Raw genomic sequence first — 19,305 nt, 5'->3', positions numbered from 1 at the left:
ACGCTGAGTTGATATGAAGAATAGTCAATAAAGTTCCTTGGTGTCAATGGTGGCTAAAGCCTCAAGGCATCTATTGTAGTCCTTCACCGGGATGGCCATATGACCTTTTTTTTGTCACATGCTCATAAACAGCGAGATATTAGTTCCGAATACGTTCTCTCTGTTTTTCCTGAGCATGTGCAAGTGCGCTGCTTGGTTTGTGATGGTGGGCCATTGATGGACCCATCTGGTGGTTTGAGAGATTCAGGGTAGGTATGGTGGTCTGGTCTTGCGCACACACAAAGGATAGAAGTCTAAAATGGTCACGGGGTTGTTTTTCTAAAAAACAGAGAGTGCAAAATCTGGTGCAGCTGTGCGCTGCTTGCCTTGCGATATTGTCATTGATGGACCCGCCATCGCATGGCAAACAGCGATGGTCATATGACCATCCCGGTGAAGGACCACGTATAGATGCCTTGAGGTTATAACCCTCATATGCTTGTCCTGCAAAAGTGTGCCATTCATAGACCCGCCATCACATGGTAAACGGCGATGGTCATATGACCATCCCGGTGAAGGACCACATATAGATGCCTTGAGGTTATAACCCTCATATGGTGGTCCATTTACACCAATGAGCCTTATTAACTATTCTTCATATCAACCCAGCGGATCCCGAAACTGTGAAGGATCTTTCACACTTTGCTTTCCTCTCCATTTGCAGTACTGACCTGGTGGTTTGAGAGACTCTGGGCAATTATGGTGGTCTGGTCTTGCATGCACAAGTGATAGAAGTCTGAAATGGTCACAGGGGTTGATTTTGCTAGCAAACCATAGAGTGCAAAATCCGGTGCAGCTATGCAAGTGCGCTGCTTGTCCTGCAAAAGTGTGCCATTCATAGACCCGACATTGCATGGCAAACAGCGATGGTCATTTGACCATCCGGTGAAGGACCACATATAGATGCCTTGAGGTTATAACCCTCATATGGTGGTCCATTTACACCAATGAGCCTTATTAACTATTCTTCATACCAACACAGCGTAACGTGCAAACAAGACCCATCAAAGCTCGGCCTGGGCACCTCTGGGACCACTAGGAGAAGTTTAAACTCACAAAGTTGCCGACAACAAAAATTGTGGAGGATCGTTCACACTTTGCTGTTCTCTCCAATTGCACCTCTGATCTGGTGGTTTGACTTGCAGGGGCAGACTGACCATTCGGGCATTAGGGCACTGCCCGAGAGCCCAGGGTCAGTAGGGGGCCCCATTAGAGGCTACACACTACAAAAAGAAGCCAGGAACTTCCATGCAGGCTATGCTGTGGTAGATATTTAAATGCCCAATCTATGTGGCTGAGCTGCAATTTGTAGGTGGGGCTTTGTGTGACTTGAGTGTGGACACAGGGGGCCCCATGATCTCTGATTGCCCGGGGGCCCCATGAGTTGTCAGTTCACCCCTGGGTTTGAGTGACTCTGGGTGATTATGGTGGTCTGGTCTTGCGCGCACAAGGGATAGAAGTCTGAAATGGACACAGGGGTTGATTTACTAAAAACCGGAGAATGCAAAATCTTGTGCAGCCAATCAGCTGCTAACTTCAGCTTGTTCAATTAGGCTTTGACAATAAGCCCCCCCTTCACATTGGCGCGATTGATGTTGATTGATTGACATTGATGTGCCGTTTGACAGGTCAAATCACATGTCAAATCATAGCCTATTGCCAGCAAGGGCACTGTCCCAATAGGTGCGCACCGATTTCCAAAAGTAGTTCCTGGACTACTTTTGGCAACTTCAGGGCGACTTCAATAGACATCTGTGCATGATGTCTTTCAAGACGTCCTCCCGAAGTCAGACTGAAATGCGGCTTTGAAATCGTACGAGCTCAGATGAAGTCTCACGATTTCAATGTGAACGGGGGCTAAAACCTGGAAGCTGATTGGCTACCATGCACAGCTGCACCAGATTTTGCACTTTGCATTTTTAGTAAATCAACTCCACAGTAAAGTGGTTGTAAACCCTCACATATGCCCAGTGAAGTGACTAACCTTAGAGATAAAACAGATGCTCCAACGTAAGTTGTACCTGTTTATCTGCAACCCTTCTTCCCCTACATCCATTAAAAGTGCAGAATTTACACAGGATCTTTAAGCCTCGTACACAGAATCAGATTATTGAACGATCTGTCGTCCGTTTTTTGTTGCATGCTAGTGTCATGTGGAAAGTGAAGAGGTTATTTTCATACGAATTTTTCCCGTACGATAGAATTCTACTTCAGAAGTGATGTCATGTGTTGAATTGTTTTGTATGTATTCTTTAGTCTCTGAGCATGCCTAGTCTTGCTCTTAAGATTTTTTTTTTTACTAATTAAGCCAAAATCGGACGTTGTGTTGACGTGCGATAAAATTTTTATAGCCTGCACATCCAGTTTTTGTCGTCCGAAAATCTGTAATCGGCTTTCGAAAGCAACATACTAACAATCCGAAAATCGTCAGATCGTTCGTCGGACGAAATTTCCCTTCCGATTTTCTTATCGTGTGTACGGGCCAAATCTTTGTGGCGTTGGCCAATAAAAGAAAAATAAATCTTCCACCAGCAATGCGCATCTAGAGATGATGACTTTTTATAGTGTGATTGTTTTGTTTTATGGGGTTGTTGTGGTGTGTGTGTGGCTTTCTCCAAGTAGATTCTGAGGGTTTATCTGCTTAATAATGTTAATTTATTTACCGAATCCGAATGGCAACCATACAGAGAGCATTGTACGGGCAATTTGTATAAATTTTCATTTGAGAAAAAAACAATCGACAAGATCAAAATGACCTCCTGCTGTCCTCGCTTAAAATTAAGCCCCGTACACACGTACCGATCGTCGGCCGAACGATCGGCCGTCTTTTGTCCGAGGGCTGTCGTGTCTGTTGAAAACTGCAAAAGACTGCACACAAATTTTGTCGGCCAACAACAGCCGACTGCAGAAGTGATGTCATGTGATGGTTAACTTTCCTTGTCTTTTTTTCTTTTCTGAGCATGCCCAGTCTTGCAAATCTGCTGTCTGTCGGCCGAATTCTGTACTGACTGGCGAGCAATCGGCCGTTCTGGTGTCGGCATACAAACATTTTAATGCTTGCACGACAGATTCTGTTTGGCCGAAAGTGCGCTGTCGGCTGTCGGAAGCATCATACTAACAAGCCGAAAATCGGTCGTCGGCCGAATCTTTTCGGCCGACAATCTGCACGTGTGTACGGGCCATTACTCTAAATTGTTGGTGGTAGATTCAGTTCTGTTCCAATTTTTTTGCCATTAAAAGCAGGTCGAAATTGCCGGAAAATTTTAGCCAGCATCAGTGGTTGTATTTTCTAGACAGCTGCTTATGCCCCGGTTCACACTAGGGCGACCTGGTCGCCTCACAGGTCGCCGCAGGTCGCCTCCCATAGGGAAGCTACGGACCCGTTTTAATAGGAGCGACACAAGTCGCTCCGACCTAGAAAAAGGGTCCGGAGCTTCTTTGGGGCGACCAGGAGGCGACCGCCATAGACTTCAATGTTATGAAGTCTGTGGCGGCCGCTCTGAGGTCGCGGCGCGCTGCTCGCATCGCGATCTCGGAGGTCGCCCCTGAATGTAGCGTTGCGCCAGTGTGAACCGGCGCTATGTCTTAAATAAACATAAAATGCCGGAGCACTGCTCCGTAGACCAGAAATCCGCAAACTACGGCCCTCCAGCTGTTGCGGAACTACACGTCCCATGAGGCATTGTAAAACTCTGACATTCACAGATATGACTAGGCATGATGGGAATTGTAGTTCCTGTACTACTGGAGGGCCATAGTTTGAAGACCCCTGCTGTAGAAGGTTGGTGCATAATCCATACTAGGGCTAAAGCATCTCCTCCAGAGTGAAGCCACCTCAAGCGTCCATATAGGAAAAAAAGAAAACGGGAAAACGCCTCTGAGTGTAGTATTTAATGGATCACCTGTGATCCATTAAATACTACACTCAGAGGCGCTCTCCTGTTTTCTTTGTCTTTTAAATAAGGTATTCCAGCCATACACTGGAAGAATTTCATTCACAAATGGTCGTTTGGATTTTCTAATAGATAGCATGGTCAAAGTGCCGACCCTTTTTGACCGTAGCAATGAGCAAAATGGAGGAATAGAATTTTTTTTTTTTCTTATCTGTTCAAACGCAATTCTAACCTTGATCGCATTCACTTCTGTCCGTCCCAAAAGCAAAAAAAAATAAATAATTGATAACATTGGCATGGAAATCCAACAAACATTTGGAATTTATCTGAGATGGTATATCGAATCCTGTAGCCAACAACCATTTTGAGAACTGTGGATGGTCAGCTTAATGGAAAAACTATATTTTTTTAATGGTTGAACGATAATTAAATCTTGCTGTGAATATTGTGGCATTGAACTATTCTATGTTATAGCTGTGGCGATTACTCTCTTGCTCCAGTCACTGCTAGCTCTGGTGAACCCAAGCTCTTGGCCCATCTTCTAAAAGGCTTGAATGAGTGTGTGTGTCTCCAACCAATGTCCATCGTCATATTGGTAATCCTTGACTTGCAGGTTGCGGTTGATGCGTTTTCCGGGTGCGTTTTACTTTTACTTTTTGTTTTTCCATGCGTTTTTTGGCAGGTGTCTCTTGTTGTCTTGCAGGAGAAACCGGCAAAAATGCTAGCACTACTTGTCTTCAGAGATGTGATGTCTATTAGGCCCCTTTCACACATGCTGTCCGTTTGTCCGTTTTTCATCCATCCGTTGACAGATGAAAAACGGACATCAATGTATCTCTATGTAAAAACGGATGACAACGGATGATCATCAGTTAACATCCGCTTTCATCCGCTTCCGTCAATGTCCGTTTTTTTGAATGGATGAATGCCCTATTTTTCATCCATCAAAAAAACGGATCGGATGAAAAACGGATGACAACGGATGAAAAACGGATGACAACGGATGAAAAACGGATGACAACGGATGAAAAACGGATAACAACTGACAAAAAACAGATGACAACGGATGAAAAACGGATGGAAAACTGATACATTTTGACGTGACTGAACTGATGAACTGAACGGACCGTATGTGTGAAAGGGGCTTTAGGGCTCTTTCACGCGGCCGATCCGTTCAGATCCGCCTGGCAGTTTTTTAGGCGGATCTGATCGGATCCTCCATGCAGCTCTATGGGGCAGCGGATGTCAGTGGACCATCGTACGCTGCCATCCGTATCCGATCCTGTCCGTGAAATCTGGACGGATGGAAACCCTATTTTTCCATCCGTTCAGGGATCGGATCGGATGAGAGCGGACAGGCGGTCCGCTCTCATCCGATCCCCCATAGAGAGCAGCGGGGGCTGTGACACCTCCCTCTCCGCACACAGTTTTTGCATTGGTAGTGGATGTAAAAAAAAAACACGGATGAAAAATGGATGAAAAACGGACGAAAAACTGATTCATTTTGACATGACTGAACTGATGAACTGAACAAGGCTCCTTTCACACTATCCGCCTGTTGGACGGATTCCGTTTTTCTCAGCGGGGGATCGAGCCGCCGATCCCCCGCTGAGCAGGAGGATGACAGCTGTGTCTCTGCGCTGTGAATGGAGACAGAGCTGTCAGTTTCCCATGCATCTCTATGGGGGAAATCGGATGGGAAAATAGGGTTTCCATCCGTCCAGATTTGACGGATCGGATTGGATGTCAGCGGACATGCCTTCACTGACATCCGATGCCCCATAGAGATGCATGGGGGGACCATTCAGATCCGCCAAAAAAACGGACAGGGGGATCTGAACGGTCCCCGCCTGAGTGAAAGGGGCCTAAGGGTTATTCTTGAAACCTGATGTGTTTTTTGAAAATGTGTCCCCAGTCTGTACCTTCATTTTATTTTTTTGTCTGTTTTTATTTTTCTGCACATATATATGTGGGGTAATCTTCTTAACTTTCAATAGAAATGTATTATGGGAAATGCCTGTGTAATATTGAGATCTATGGACCTCAAGTTGCATCAAAGTAGTGCACGGACTACTTTTGATTGAAGTCGCACAGATATGAACTGTACTCATTGGATATCATGGGGTACGACTTGCCATGCGACTTTGCAGTCCCAAGTTGCAGGACAAGTCGCACAAATGTGAAAGGGGTCTAAGACCTTTCTAGGCCCATTGCCATAAGTGAATAGTTTTTAAGCCTTTTTTAGACGGCATGCAACTTTACAGTAGCTACCTCTCCACCAGCATGCAGGAAAAGTGTAGACATTGATGTGGAGGGAGGAGGTTGGTTACAAACGATAGCATGAAAACCTGGACTCTGAAGGGTATAGCCCCTTTTTCTATTTTAATTGTGAATTGCTTTAGGCGAAGAGTAGATCCTTCTACTGGGAAAGTCATAACCCCTTTTAAGATGATGGAGAGGCAGTTGTGGAATGCGCTCCATCTCATAGTTCCTGGCTGACTGTACAGTCCCGGCACATACGTCATGGTATGTCATTCTTCGTGTTGTGAAAGCTGCACTACAATGGTTGTGTCATCCTTCCTAATTAGGACGCCATCCTTTAAGCTGCTGCGGGGAGGTTGCTCGTGTTGACTCACTGTGAAATAGTCTCCAGGATGTCGGGTTCTTTCCTCTGAACTTGAGTTTTGCATTTTTCCTTATCACACGTGTGACTGATGAAACTGCTTTATTTTTTTGGGGACTTTTGGTGGTTCCTGGACTAGATTTGTCCATAGAAGGAGGACTTTCCTTCACAACCTCGGAAAATTCCTCCCTTCATCAGGTGGACAGCCATCATTCAGTGCATGGTGGTTGTGAGAAGTCACACTCTGTCCATGTCTCTTTATGTCCCCAAAATGGAATTGAATGGAAACTTTGATGGGACTTTTTACTATGAAGTATTATTACATGGCTGACCACCTGAAGTCCTCTTGAGGGTCAACAAGCAAGGAGAATGTTGTACGACGACAGCTAAAGGTTTGTGTTTTGTAGGACTTTTAAAAATCCGTCTATGTCGGGGTTGGGTTAGTTCACTAACACCATATCGCAGGTGGTGCCTTCTCGGCTCTATAGCACCTGAGTTCGGTTCACAGTTTTAAAACCCAAGTTGGGTTTCCCTTTTTTCTATTTTTCCCCCCTTTTTTTTTTTTTTATAAAATCAGTTTATGTATACTCTGTAGAAAGTAATTTGCTTAAATCAGCTGATTTTCCATTCTATATTTAGTAATTTTTACTATTATTTTTATATATATTTTAATATATTATTATTTTATATGATGTGTGTGTATATGTATGTATATATATATATATATATATATATATATATATATATATATATATATATATATATATATATATATATATATATATATATATATATATATATATATATATATAATATTAGTATTTTATATTTATATAATATTAGTATTTTATATTTATATAATATTAGTATTTTATATTTATATAATATTAGTATTTTATATTTATATAATATTAGTATTTTATATTTATATAATATTAGTATTTTATATTTATATAATATATTAGTATTTTATATTTATATAATATATATATAAGTATTTTATATTTATATAATATATATATATATATATAAGTATTTTATATTTATATAATATATATATATATATATATATAAGTATTTTATATTTATATAATATATATATATAAGTATTTTATATTTATATAATATATATATAAGTATTATATTTATATAATATAATATATTAGTATTTTATATTTATATTATTTACATTTTTATATATATTTATTATGTAATATTTTACCATCACTACTATTATTTTTAATATTCTTTTACATGACGTAAAAGAATATTGTGTGTGCTTATACTGTGTGTGTGTGTATGTGTGTGTGTGTATGTATATATATATATATATATATATATATATATATATATATATATATATATATATATATATATATATATATATATATATATATATATATATATATATATATATATAAAATATATGATTATTATATATATAAAATATATGATTATTATATATATAAAATATATGATTATTATATATATAAAATATATGATTATTATATATATAAAATATATGATTATTATTTTTTAATTATTTTATTTTAAAATATGGCAAGCTACAGTTACGCTGATTGTTCTGTGGGTTGTCTGTGTTGGAGAAATTAAGTCAATGGAATTAATCAGTGTTTTCTGTCTAGGAGGTGCGATAGGGTTTCTTATACAAATATATATAATATGTATATTATATATAAATACTTGCTATTGCTGAGCAATCATTGCATGTAAAGGGCTAACAATGGCACATGTGATACATTGGCACCTGAACTTAAAATGGTGAAGAGAAAAGCTGTCAGACATTTGGGTAGTCCTTGGTCAATTGTGCCTTGGCATTGACCCTTCCACAGGGTCTAAATCACTACCACAAGGGTCAGCAACCTTTCTTGCATTAGGTTTCCATTTGCATTTGACAAGTAGAGTGAGAGTGATCATTAGTGCACCGCAGACCTCAGATCAGCCCCCGAATTTCTGCAGCGTCAGACCTCAGATCACCCCCAGTCCCTGCGCCACCGGGTCGGCCCCAGTTCCTGCGCCACCGGGTCGGCCCCAGTTCCTGCGCCACCGGGTCGGCCCCAGTTCCTGCGCCACCGGGTCGGCCCCAGTTCCTGCGCCACCGGGTTGGCCCCAGTTCCCGCGCCACCGGGTCGGCCCCAGTTCCCGCGCCTTCACCCTGGAGATCATAAGCAATTCCAACACATTTAGATCTCAGATTATTCCCTAATTCCTGCACATCAGTGACTCGAGTTTTACAATCACACCAGCTGCAGTTGTCCATTACACTAGGAGGAAGAAAAAGATAAGCGTATATAAGTAATTTTAGTGGCAACCTGTGAAGCTCTGGTGAACTCCATGCCTAAGAGGGTTAAGGCAGTGCTGGAAAATAATGGTGGCCACACAAAATATTGACACTTTGGGCCCAATTTGGACATTTTTACTTAGGGGTGTACTCACTTTTGTTGCCAGCGGTTTAGACATTAATGGCTGTGTGTTGAGTTATTTTGAGGGGACAGCAAATTTACACTGTTATACAAGCTGTACACTCACTACTTTACATTGTAACAAAGTGTCATTTCTTCAGTGTTGTCACATGAAAAGATAGAATATATTTACAAAAATGTGAGGGGTGTACTCACGTTTGTGAGATACTGTATCCACAACTCATGGTACATTAGTGTGATGGTCAGTGGGAAGAATGCTCCTTACACTTGTGGTCATTGGGGAGAATTACCCCCCTTACAGATAGACAAAACAATCAATGGTGTGAGTGGGAACTTATCTGAGAGGCAGAAATTGCTTATTGTTTAAGGAACCCCCAGCAACCTCCAGAGGGACCCCAGGTTTTCATGGAACCCTGGTTAAGAATCCCTGCAATTGGGGTGTCTGTCAGTGACTTGTTTTTGGAGCGAAAGGGTCAAATTTTTTTTTTTTTTTTTTTTTTTAATTAAATGAGCTTGGTTTTGGTTCATTGGAGGGGTGGGAAGGCTAAAGGGCCACTTTTCTAGCTGTTTTTTCTATTCTTGTCACGGGTCCTTTTAAGCTGCCCATGAACTGAAGATTAGGAGATCACTTTAGAACATCTCTGCCAATGTTCTGCCCACACATGGGCCACTGCCAACTGTCAGAACGGAGAGTGATTCGCTTTGATATTGTATGACAAGAATGGAAGGTGTCATTAATTGAAACCTGTCATGAGTGAAATATAGGACCTGCCATTGCTGACCTCCTTCTAAGAATGCCTGGTAAAGTATATGTAAATCCCAAACAAAATTTTTTACTGTATAAATGGAATAGTTGGATCCCTGCCAGCTATTTTTTTTTTTTTTTTAATGTTTCCCTTTAGAGAGATTTCTCTTCACTTTGTCTCGTAGACACAACAGGCAGTGAGAGTAAATCTATACAAAGTCAGGAACGGCGCCTTAGTTGTACAAAAACGGAAGTCTCCATTGGAAGATTTCCCCTCTATTCCTGTCCTCCTCCAAATTTTAACATTTCCAATTGACTCGAGTTTCGATGAGAGTGGTCACCAAAACAGTAGAGTAAGTCCTGACCCCTCAACGCTATAAAAATCTAAAAAATAATTTTTAGGTTTAAAATTTTATGGCACAGATGTAAGCAGAATGGTGGAGTCAGAATGCCTTATCAGCATACTTTGTCAGTCGTTACCAAAAGGTATTGAAAACCAACAGAGGCCAGACAGCTAGGGTAGGTGATCAGCCATGGCAGTCACCAAATTTCTCGTGATAGATGTCCTTTAAAAGTAGAGTTGGGGGGTGTGTGGTCAATTTTAAAGCTTCTCCCTGCCCCTTGCACCGTGCTCCCATTCTAAATGTTGAGTTTTATTCTAACTGATTACAACATTCCTCGAAATCTGTGGTTATGTGACGCTCTAGGTTTCGGAGTCTTCTCTGTTCTTTCCTGCAGTGGAGAAGGGTCCTTCTTTAGGTTTGGCTGCCTGGGCGACACGGACACTTCTATTATCACCCAGGCTGGCTTATGATGTCAGGAAGAGCAGTGCTGGATTGACCAGCCATGGATTCCAAAAGTGGTGCCAGTTGACCGAAGAGGCTTCTGAATATATTCTATGTTTCAATAGGGGGGTGAATAAGGTTTGGGGAAGGACATGTAGTAACTAGTAACCCATCTTCTTAGGTGCCCTACAGCAGTGGTCCTCAACTCCGGTCCTCAGGGCCCACTAACAGGCCAGATTTTAAGTATTACATTGGGGAGATGCAGACTAGAGTACTGCAATCACTGAGCAGCAAATTATATCACCTGGGATGTATTTCAGTTATCTTGCAAACCTGGCCTGTTAGTGGGCCGTGAGGACCACTGCCCTACAGCACTAGATGTGGTGTTGGACAGGACGCCCCTTCCGCCCAGCCTCCCGACACCGCCAGCAAAGAGATGGTGGTCTTGATAGTGAGCTCCTGTCTCCGGCTCCCAGTCAATGGGCAGCAGGTGGAATACCAAGGGAGGTGAGGCTGACATGTTTCATGTTCCTCTGTATTTCTTGTGCTAGTGGTTTGCTCGGGCCAATGCTGAGAGCCAGAGACAGGAGCTTACCATCAAAGCCACCATCTCTTTGCTGGCTGTGCCAAGTAGGGGCCACCCTAGTCCAACATTGCAGCTAGTTTTACAGGGAACCTAAGAAAACGAGACCAAGTATTTCATGTACAGTGTCCCATCAGGAACCTAAATAATATAAAAATTATCTTTCTAAGACCCCATTCACACAATTTCGTGTCGGTAAGGCGCAGCAACACACATTCCAACCATTGGTCCCATGCAGTGGTATTCGTTCTACACGGTACTCCAGCACACCTTGCCGACCGACGTGATTTGAAGCACAGTGTGCGGCACTGCATTAACAAGCAGTGCACTGCCGAAAATGCTACCTGTATGATTTTTTAATCTGTTGTGGTGCTTTCAGTAGCTCAGTCCGTTGAATAGATGACCCTACCGGCTCATTTATATGTGCGGTAGCTCTAAGCGCGCCTCTGAAAATCCGTGCCGGATATGTCGCCTCCTCACTTCCTGCTCTAACCTGATGAATACTGCACCACTGCTCCCAAACTGCTTGTATTACATGTGGTGGCAAGGCGGTTGCGATCTGGCATCACACACTCAAATGGGTCATGTTTGGTGGTGCCGCACGCTTAATATGGCATGCTGTCTCATTTTTGCCATGGCAAAGCAAAGCATCATGACGCGGTATGTGTACAGGCCTGCTCTTCTTTTGATGGACAGTCAAGGGGTGGTTGGTTAGATAATCCTGGTCTCAACCCGCTTTTACTGTTCCCTGGCCACCCTTGTGAAGAAACCATTACGCAACGCGTAAGGTCGGAGTAAATGAGCCGGCTCAATTAAAAAGAAGACTTGCCGTATTTGTTTCCTGGATGTCTTTTATTCTTTTTCAGGATCAACCTAATAAAATTTTACTGTGATCACAATACAAAGGATTCAGCTGCCGCCTACTACAGGCAATTAAAAATCAGAATGGCCATTGTTTAATTATGAATGATCTTTAATCTAAAATTCAAATCCTCCCAATGATTTAATTCCGCCGATCGCCTTAAAAAGTCCCAAATACCAGCTGGAAAGGCAAATACCAGCTGTGTTTTTAAAAGCTTCCTCATTTTACAATTAAAGTCTATGTAAGATCCAAATCTGCTTTTCAGTATGTTTGGCATCAGGCTTCACTGTATACAGTATGCCTAAAGCTCAACTCCGGGCAGATATACAAGACCCAAAATACCCGCTTCCCGACCGCCGCATAGCAGATTTACTGCTACAGGGCGACCGCTCTCTGCAGAATCCCGTATATATCTGTGATTCTGCACCTCCAGGTTTCGGGTGGGAGCTCGTGCCGCCGGCGGCTCGCTCCCACAGTGATTTCACGCAGCGGGTCCCACGGGCTTGATCCTCACCAGAGCACACCGATCGTTTGTTACACTGACAGAATGCCAGTCTGTCTATGTAAACCAGGCAGATTATGTCAACCAGTAAAAGCACCTCCCCCACTACACTGAAACACCAGCTAGGCACACAGTTAACTGTTTGATCGCCCTGATGTTAACCCCTTCTCTGCCAGTGTCATTACTACAGTGACCCGGGAAATATTTTTAGCACTGATTTCTGTTAGTGTCACTGGTCCCCAAAAAGTGTCGGTTAGTGCCCGATAGTCCGCCGGAAAATTGCATTACCGCTGTAAGTCACTGTACACCACCATTACTAGTAAAAAATATGAATAAAAATATACAATCGTTTTTAGATGCTATAACTTTTGTGTAAATTAATCATTACGCTTTTTGGGAATTTTTTTTTAACCACAAATATGTAGCAGAATGCATATTGGCCTAAACTGATGAAGAGGTTTTTTTTTACTTTTTTTTTTTTTTTTTGTATAGGTTTTAGAAAGTAAAAAATTTTTTTTTTTCAAAATTGTCGGCCTTTTTTTGTTTATAGCGCAAAACATAAAAAACACAGAGGTGAGCAAGCACCAATAATTTGTGGGAAAAAAGGACATCAATTTTTTTTTTTTTTTGAGTACAGCGTCGCACAACCGTGCAATTGTCAGTTAAAGTAGGTGGTGCCGTATCGCAAAAAAAAAAAAAAAAGGCCTGGTCATGAAGGGGGGTAAATCTTCCTGGGCTGAAGTAGTTAAAAACCGTGTTTTTTGAATAGCGTTTTTTCCACTTTTTTTTTGTCCCCCCCCTAGTTTTTGAACGCTTTTACAGTAAAAACAGTCCCTAAAATTTTACATAATTTAGCCGCCTATAGCAGTGTTTTTTTGGCGTTTTGCGTTTTTACAGTCAAACACTGGCAGTCATTTTTTTATTGTTTTTGTTTACTGCCCCTAACCGCTTATGCCTCCAAAGGTTTGTGTGAATGGACACATAGACTAACCTAGAGAAGAGTTCAGAGGCAGTAAAAAAAAAAAAAAAAAACACCAGACGCCACTAAAAAAGAAAAAAAAAGCTGCAAAAACGTCCTGTGTGGATGAGCCCTAAACAAGAAAAGTTTGCACTGTATGATTTCATTTTTTTTTTTTTTTTTATTTCTGGAGACATCTAATGCTTAGAAATGACAAATCAGCTCTGATTTTGCAGCAAATATTTACTGTGCATGTGAGCCGGCCTGGGAGAGTTGTGTTGCAATGATTATGTACTTGTGAAAGTATTAGGGGATTTTCCTTAAAGTGATGGTATAGCAAAACTCTGCAACTAATGTATAAAATATGCCACAGACGTCTAGAAGGTTTTCTGATGAAAATAACATTTACAGCATACCGATCTTCTTTATTTTTTTCATTTTTTTTATTTCTTGTGAAATTTGGTGCTTTTTATGGCTAAAGCTGAACTTTAAAGCGGTTGTAAGGCACCTTTCACACGTGCGATTTGGGACTGCAAAGTCGCATGACAAGTCGTAATCTATGATTTCCAATGAGTACCGTTCATATCTGTACGACATATCTGTACGTCCCAATGACTTCAAATTAGTCCCTGCGCTACTTTGGGGCGATTTTTAAAGCGTTTTGAGGTTTTGCATCGCATACTAGCTCATTATGAAATACTTACCTTAGAATGAGCCCCCGCCGTGCCGCCCGCTCACCCGTATGACGGGCGACATGTTCAGTCGCCCGTCTTCCGGGATCGCGGCATCCGGCCATCTGATTGGCCAGAGCTGCGGTGACGTCACTCCCGCTCACGCGCGTGGGAGCCGACGGTCACGGCGCGGGGCTCTGACGGAACGGCACCAGCGGCCGATCCTTCAGAGCGCATGCGCCAGTGATGTCAATGGCTGCATGTAAGGTAAATATCTCCTAAACGGTACATGTTTAGGAGATATTTACAGTACCTATAGGTAAGCCTTATCATAGGATCACCTATAGGTACAACTTGCAGAGGAGGGTTTACTTCCTCTTTAAGGGTTTCTGATCATACGCGGTCCTGTCGATCGATTTTTAGCGGACGCATACTGTACTGATGAAACGATTGTCGCTCGCTAGGCTATCGTACGACAAAGGTTTTCCTGTTTGTCCCTTGGGATTTTGTTGGATGAACTGTCGTGATCGGCTGTTGAAAGCTGTGTGCTAACGTTCAGATTATCGTGCGATCAAGTTGAAAGCGATTATTTTTGTCCGATTTATCTGAACGTGTGTGTACGAGGCATAGCTCTGTATGCTTTACTATGTTTCACATACTGCCATGTGCAAGAGGCCTTAAAGAGGTTGTAAACTCATTTAAAAAAATTTTTTTTTTTTTACAACCTGCAAGAGAAAAACATAATGAGCTAGTATGCTTCGCATACTAGCTCATTATGAAATACTTACCTTAGAACGAGCCCCCGCCGTGCCGCTCTCTTACCTGTATGACGGGCGACATGACATGTCGCCCGTCTTCCGGGATCGCGGCATCCGGTCATCTGATTGGCCGGAGCCGCGGTGACGTCACTCCCGCGCACGCGCACGGGAGCCGACGGTCACGGCATGGGGCTCTGAAGGAACGGCACGATCAGCCGTTCCTTCAGAGCGCATGCGCCAGTGACGTCACTGGCTGCATTAAAGGTAAATATCTCCTAAACGGTGTAAGTTTAGGAGATATTTACAGTACCTATAGGTAAGCCTTATCATAGGCTTACCTATAGGTACAACTTCCTGAGGAGGGTTTACTTCCTCTTTAAATGAAACTGGCTCTAAAGCCTTAGGCTTCTTTCACACGGTTCGCTCCGTCGGGGGAGTCCGTGCTGCTCAGCGGGGGATTGATCCGCCGATCCCCGCTGAGCAGGCAGATGATGGCTCCGTCTCCACTCTGTGTGCAGAGAGGGAGCGGTCAGATCCCCGCTGTCCTCTATGGGGAATCGGATGAGAGCAGGCCGCCTGTCCGTTCTCATCCTATCCCCTGGATGGGTGGAAAATAGGTTTTCCATGTTTTTGGATTTCATGGACAGGATCGGATGCGGATGACAGCGGGTGTCAGTGGACATGTCTCCGCTGACATCCGCTCCCCCATAGGGATGCATGGAGGATCCGATCAGATCCGCTTAAAAAACTGACAGGCGGATCTGATCGGATCATTCATGTGAAAGGACCCTTAAGGTTTTTATCTTAATGCATTTTCTGCAAGATTAGAATAATTAAGCTGTCAGGTTAGTAAAACAGCGATATCAGAACCGATTCAATCATACAGTTTTTAGTGTACATAGATCTGCAAAACCATGGAATATTCCTGAACTTTGCTATATCTCCATGGTTACTGTGAAATAGTGTGAATTAATCAATGCAGTGCATGTTATCTCCACTTGCAAGGCTTGGATTGGTTGAATGAGTTTACCAAAAATGTAAATATTGCAGAATATACAGCCTCATCCTACATAACTAAGCTCCACTTCATGTTGAATAAAATACATTTTTAATTTATCCTAAATAGAAAACTATCTTTTAGCTTGATTTTTACTCCAAAAGCATTTTTTATTAAAATACATTTGATAAAAAAAATCTTGATTATTTAAAAAAAAAAAAATGTGATTATTTTTTTTGTTTTTTTTTTATCTTTTTTTTTTTTTTTAAATCTTTGATTTTTATCCACCGTGGTTGAGATGTCATCGGCAGATCGGCACTGTGACCGGAATGTTCTCATTGGGTTCCCAACCGATGTCCTAAACCATTGCAACATATATCACCAAGAGAGTCACATTTATGACGCTGCATGATTCAGCTGTTGCGTGTATGCAGAAATACATCACACATACACCACACATACACCAGCTTCCTGCATTGTGGTTGGAGGGACGTTATTATCCAAATAATGGAAATGTATTGTATAATGCTTCACATGTGCACGGTGCAAAGGTCTTCTGTTTTATTGAGCCTCTGCTCATTCCGGCGCCTATAGAGCTATAGAGGTAATATGCTTTGCCTGCAGAGCTCACACCCCTTTGTTCTACACCGGGATGGAAGTAACACCGTGCACTAGGCACACCGCCAGCTATTGCAGCAACAGTCTTTGTCATTATTAAACATTGCATATATTTAGATCCACCTTCTCATGTTCCTCAGACCAGCATAGTAAATGGGACAATGGACTACCAGATGGATCAGCTCCAGGATCTGTGGGCCAGGTACGCTATTTGGCCAACCTGTCCATCACACCTGTATGAACCTATCGGACATCCCGTTCTTCTTCTGTATCATATCGCTTTTATTAGCGTAGTGTGAGATCTTGTAGAATTTTATTACATAGCTACCCTGATTTCAATACGACCCCCCCCCCCCCCACGGGCTTTTGTTTCCTTGGAGCACAATCCAATCTCACTATGTGGCTGTTGTAAAACAAAAAACACCGGCTTGTCGTTTTTACTTGAAGTGATATTAAAGGCTTTTTTTAAAACTATAGGTATAATTACAGGTATAAAATAGAAATAAAAATAATAAATAAATAAAAATATAATATAATAAAATATAGGTATAATTACAGGTATAAAATAGAAATAAAAATAATAAATAAAATAAATAAAAATATAATAAATAAAAATATAGGTATTATTACAGGTATAAAATAGAAATAAAAATAATAAATAAATAAAAATATAATATAATAAAAATATAGGTATAATTCCAGGTATAAAATAGAAATAAAAATAATAAATAAATAAAAATATAATAAATAAAAATATAGGTATAATTCCAGGTATAAAATAGAAATAAAAATAATAAAATAAATAAAAATATAATAAATATAGGTATAATTCCAGGTATAAAATAGAAATAAAAATAATAAAATAAATAAAAATAATAAAATAAATAAAAATATAGGTATAATTCCAGGTATAAAATAGAAATAAAAATATAATAAATAAAAATATAATAAATAAAAATATAGGTATAATTCCAGGTATAAAATAGAAATAAAAATAATAAAATAAATAAAAATATAATAAATATAGGTATAATTCCAGGTATAAAATAGAAATAAAAATAATAAATAAATAAAAATATAATATAATAAAAATATAGGTATAATTCCAGGTATAAAATAGAAATAAAAATAATAAATAAATAAAAATATAATAAATAAAAATATAGGTATAATTCCAGGTATAAAATAGAAATAAAAATAATAAAATAAATAAAAATATAATAAATATAGGTATAATTCCAGGTATAAAATAGAAATAAAAATAATAAATAAATAAAAATATAATATAATAAAAATATAGGTATAATTCCAGGTATAAAATAGAAATAAAAATAATAAATAAATAAAAATATAATAAATAAAAATATAGGTATAATTCCAGGTATAAAATAGAAATAAAAATAATAAAATAAATAAAAATATAATAAATATAGGTATAATTCCAGGTATAAAATAGAAATAAAAATATAATATAATAAAAATATAGGTATAATTCCAGGTATAAAATAGAAATAAAAATAATAAATAAATAAAAATATAATAAATAAAAATATAGGTATAATTCCAGGTATAAAATAGAAATAAAAATAATAAAATAAATAAAAATAATAAAATAAATAAAAATATAGGTATAATTACAGGTATAAAATAGAAATAAAAATATAATAAATAAAAATATAGGTATAATTACAGGTATAAAATAGAAATAAAAATAATACATAAAAATATAATATAATAAATAAAATTATAGATATAATTAGCTGCTCTGTGTAATGGTTTTGCACAGAGCAGCCCCGATCTTCCTCTTCTCTGGTCCCTCGCCAGCACTCCTGGCCCCTCCCTCCTGTCTGGTGCCCCCAGAGAAAACAGCTTGCTATGCAGTCGCGGCCCCTCCCTGCCCCCTCCCTCTCTCCTTATTGGCTCACTGGCTGTGATGAGTGGCTCCCGCTGCTGTCTCAGCCAATGATGAGGGAGAGTCACTAGGGAGCTGAGGCTCCCCTGCACATCGCTGGATAGTGATGGGGCTCAGGTAAGTATTAGGCAGGGCCGGGGGGGGGGGGGTTGCTGCACACAGATGGTTTTGAGCCTTTAAAATGGATTTCCACCCAAAAGTGAAAGCTCCACTTATTTGCTTCCCCCCCCCCCCCCCGCCACTCACATTTGGCGCCTTTCAGGGGGGAGCGGATACCTTTCAAAAACAGGTACCCACTCCCACTTTTGTGCAACCTATGTAATTTGCACCCCTCCTCTGTCCCCTCCTGCCTTCTGGGAGACACACACAGAAGACAGCGGGACCATTCAGAAAGCGCAGGGCGACTCGCTCATGCGCAGTCGGAAACAGGCTGTGTGCAAGGCGTCCCTTCTCATTTCCCTTAATAAGGATGCCGGCGCCTGGAGCCGAAGGACGGGTCAGCTTGGGATGCCGACATCATGGGATCCCTGGACAGGTAAGTGTCCTTATATCAAAAGTCAGAAGCTACAGTAATTGTAGCTGCTGACTGTAATTTTATTTTAATACAGACTGGAATTCCACTTTAAAGAAGAAGTCTGTTTGATTTTTATTATGTGTTCTGTTCCCCATGTAGTACTTTATCCCATCTTCCTAGGTGCTGCCTGAGGCTAGCTCTGAGGTCAGACAGGGCGCCCCCCTATGGCCATCCAGCAACACAGCTAGCAAGGAGACGGCTGCTTTGACAGGCGGCGGCATGATTCTTCATTTCCAAGCACTTGCCTGGGATAAGCGTCTCACAGGGAACGCAGGAGGAGGGCGGCTTGTCAGCTAAAATCTTCCAGGCAAGTGGAGAAAGGTGCCATCCCATCCTCTTTT

General features: G+C 40.8%; 1 protein-coding gene across 3 annotated transcripts in view; it reads left to right on the top strand.

Moving 5' to 3' along the window:
- Nucleotides 1-19,305, top strand: part of TRAF3 (TNF receptor associated factor 3) — a 175,113-nt gene that overhangs the window by 35,542 nt on the left and 120,266 nt on the right. The window contains exon 1 of one of the 3 annotated variants that reach the window (XM_082242671.1): nucleotides 6,807-6,947. The exons of the other annotated variants lie outside the window; for them this stretch is intronic. The gene's annotated coding sequence lies outside the window, so the exon portion shown is untranslated. Of the gene's footprint in view, nucleotides 1-6,806; nucleotides 6,948-19,305 lie in introns of those variants that run through there. 3 annotated transcript variants of the gene reach the window in all.

The sequence above is a fragment of the Pelophylax lessonae genome (assembly GCF_965119305.1).
Source record: "Pelophylax lessonae genome assembly, chromosome: 13".
Taxonomy (NCBI): domain Eukaryota; kingdom Metazoa; phylum Chordata; class Amphibia; order Anura; family Ranidae; genus Pelophylax; species Pelophylax lessonae.
Note: the sequence above shows the minus strand (reverse complement) of the source record. Positions and strands in the feature narration are given on the sequence as shown.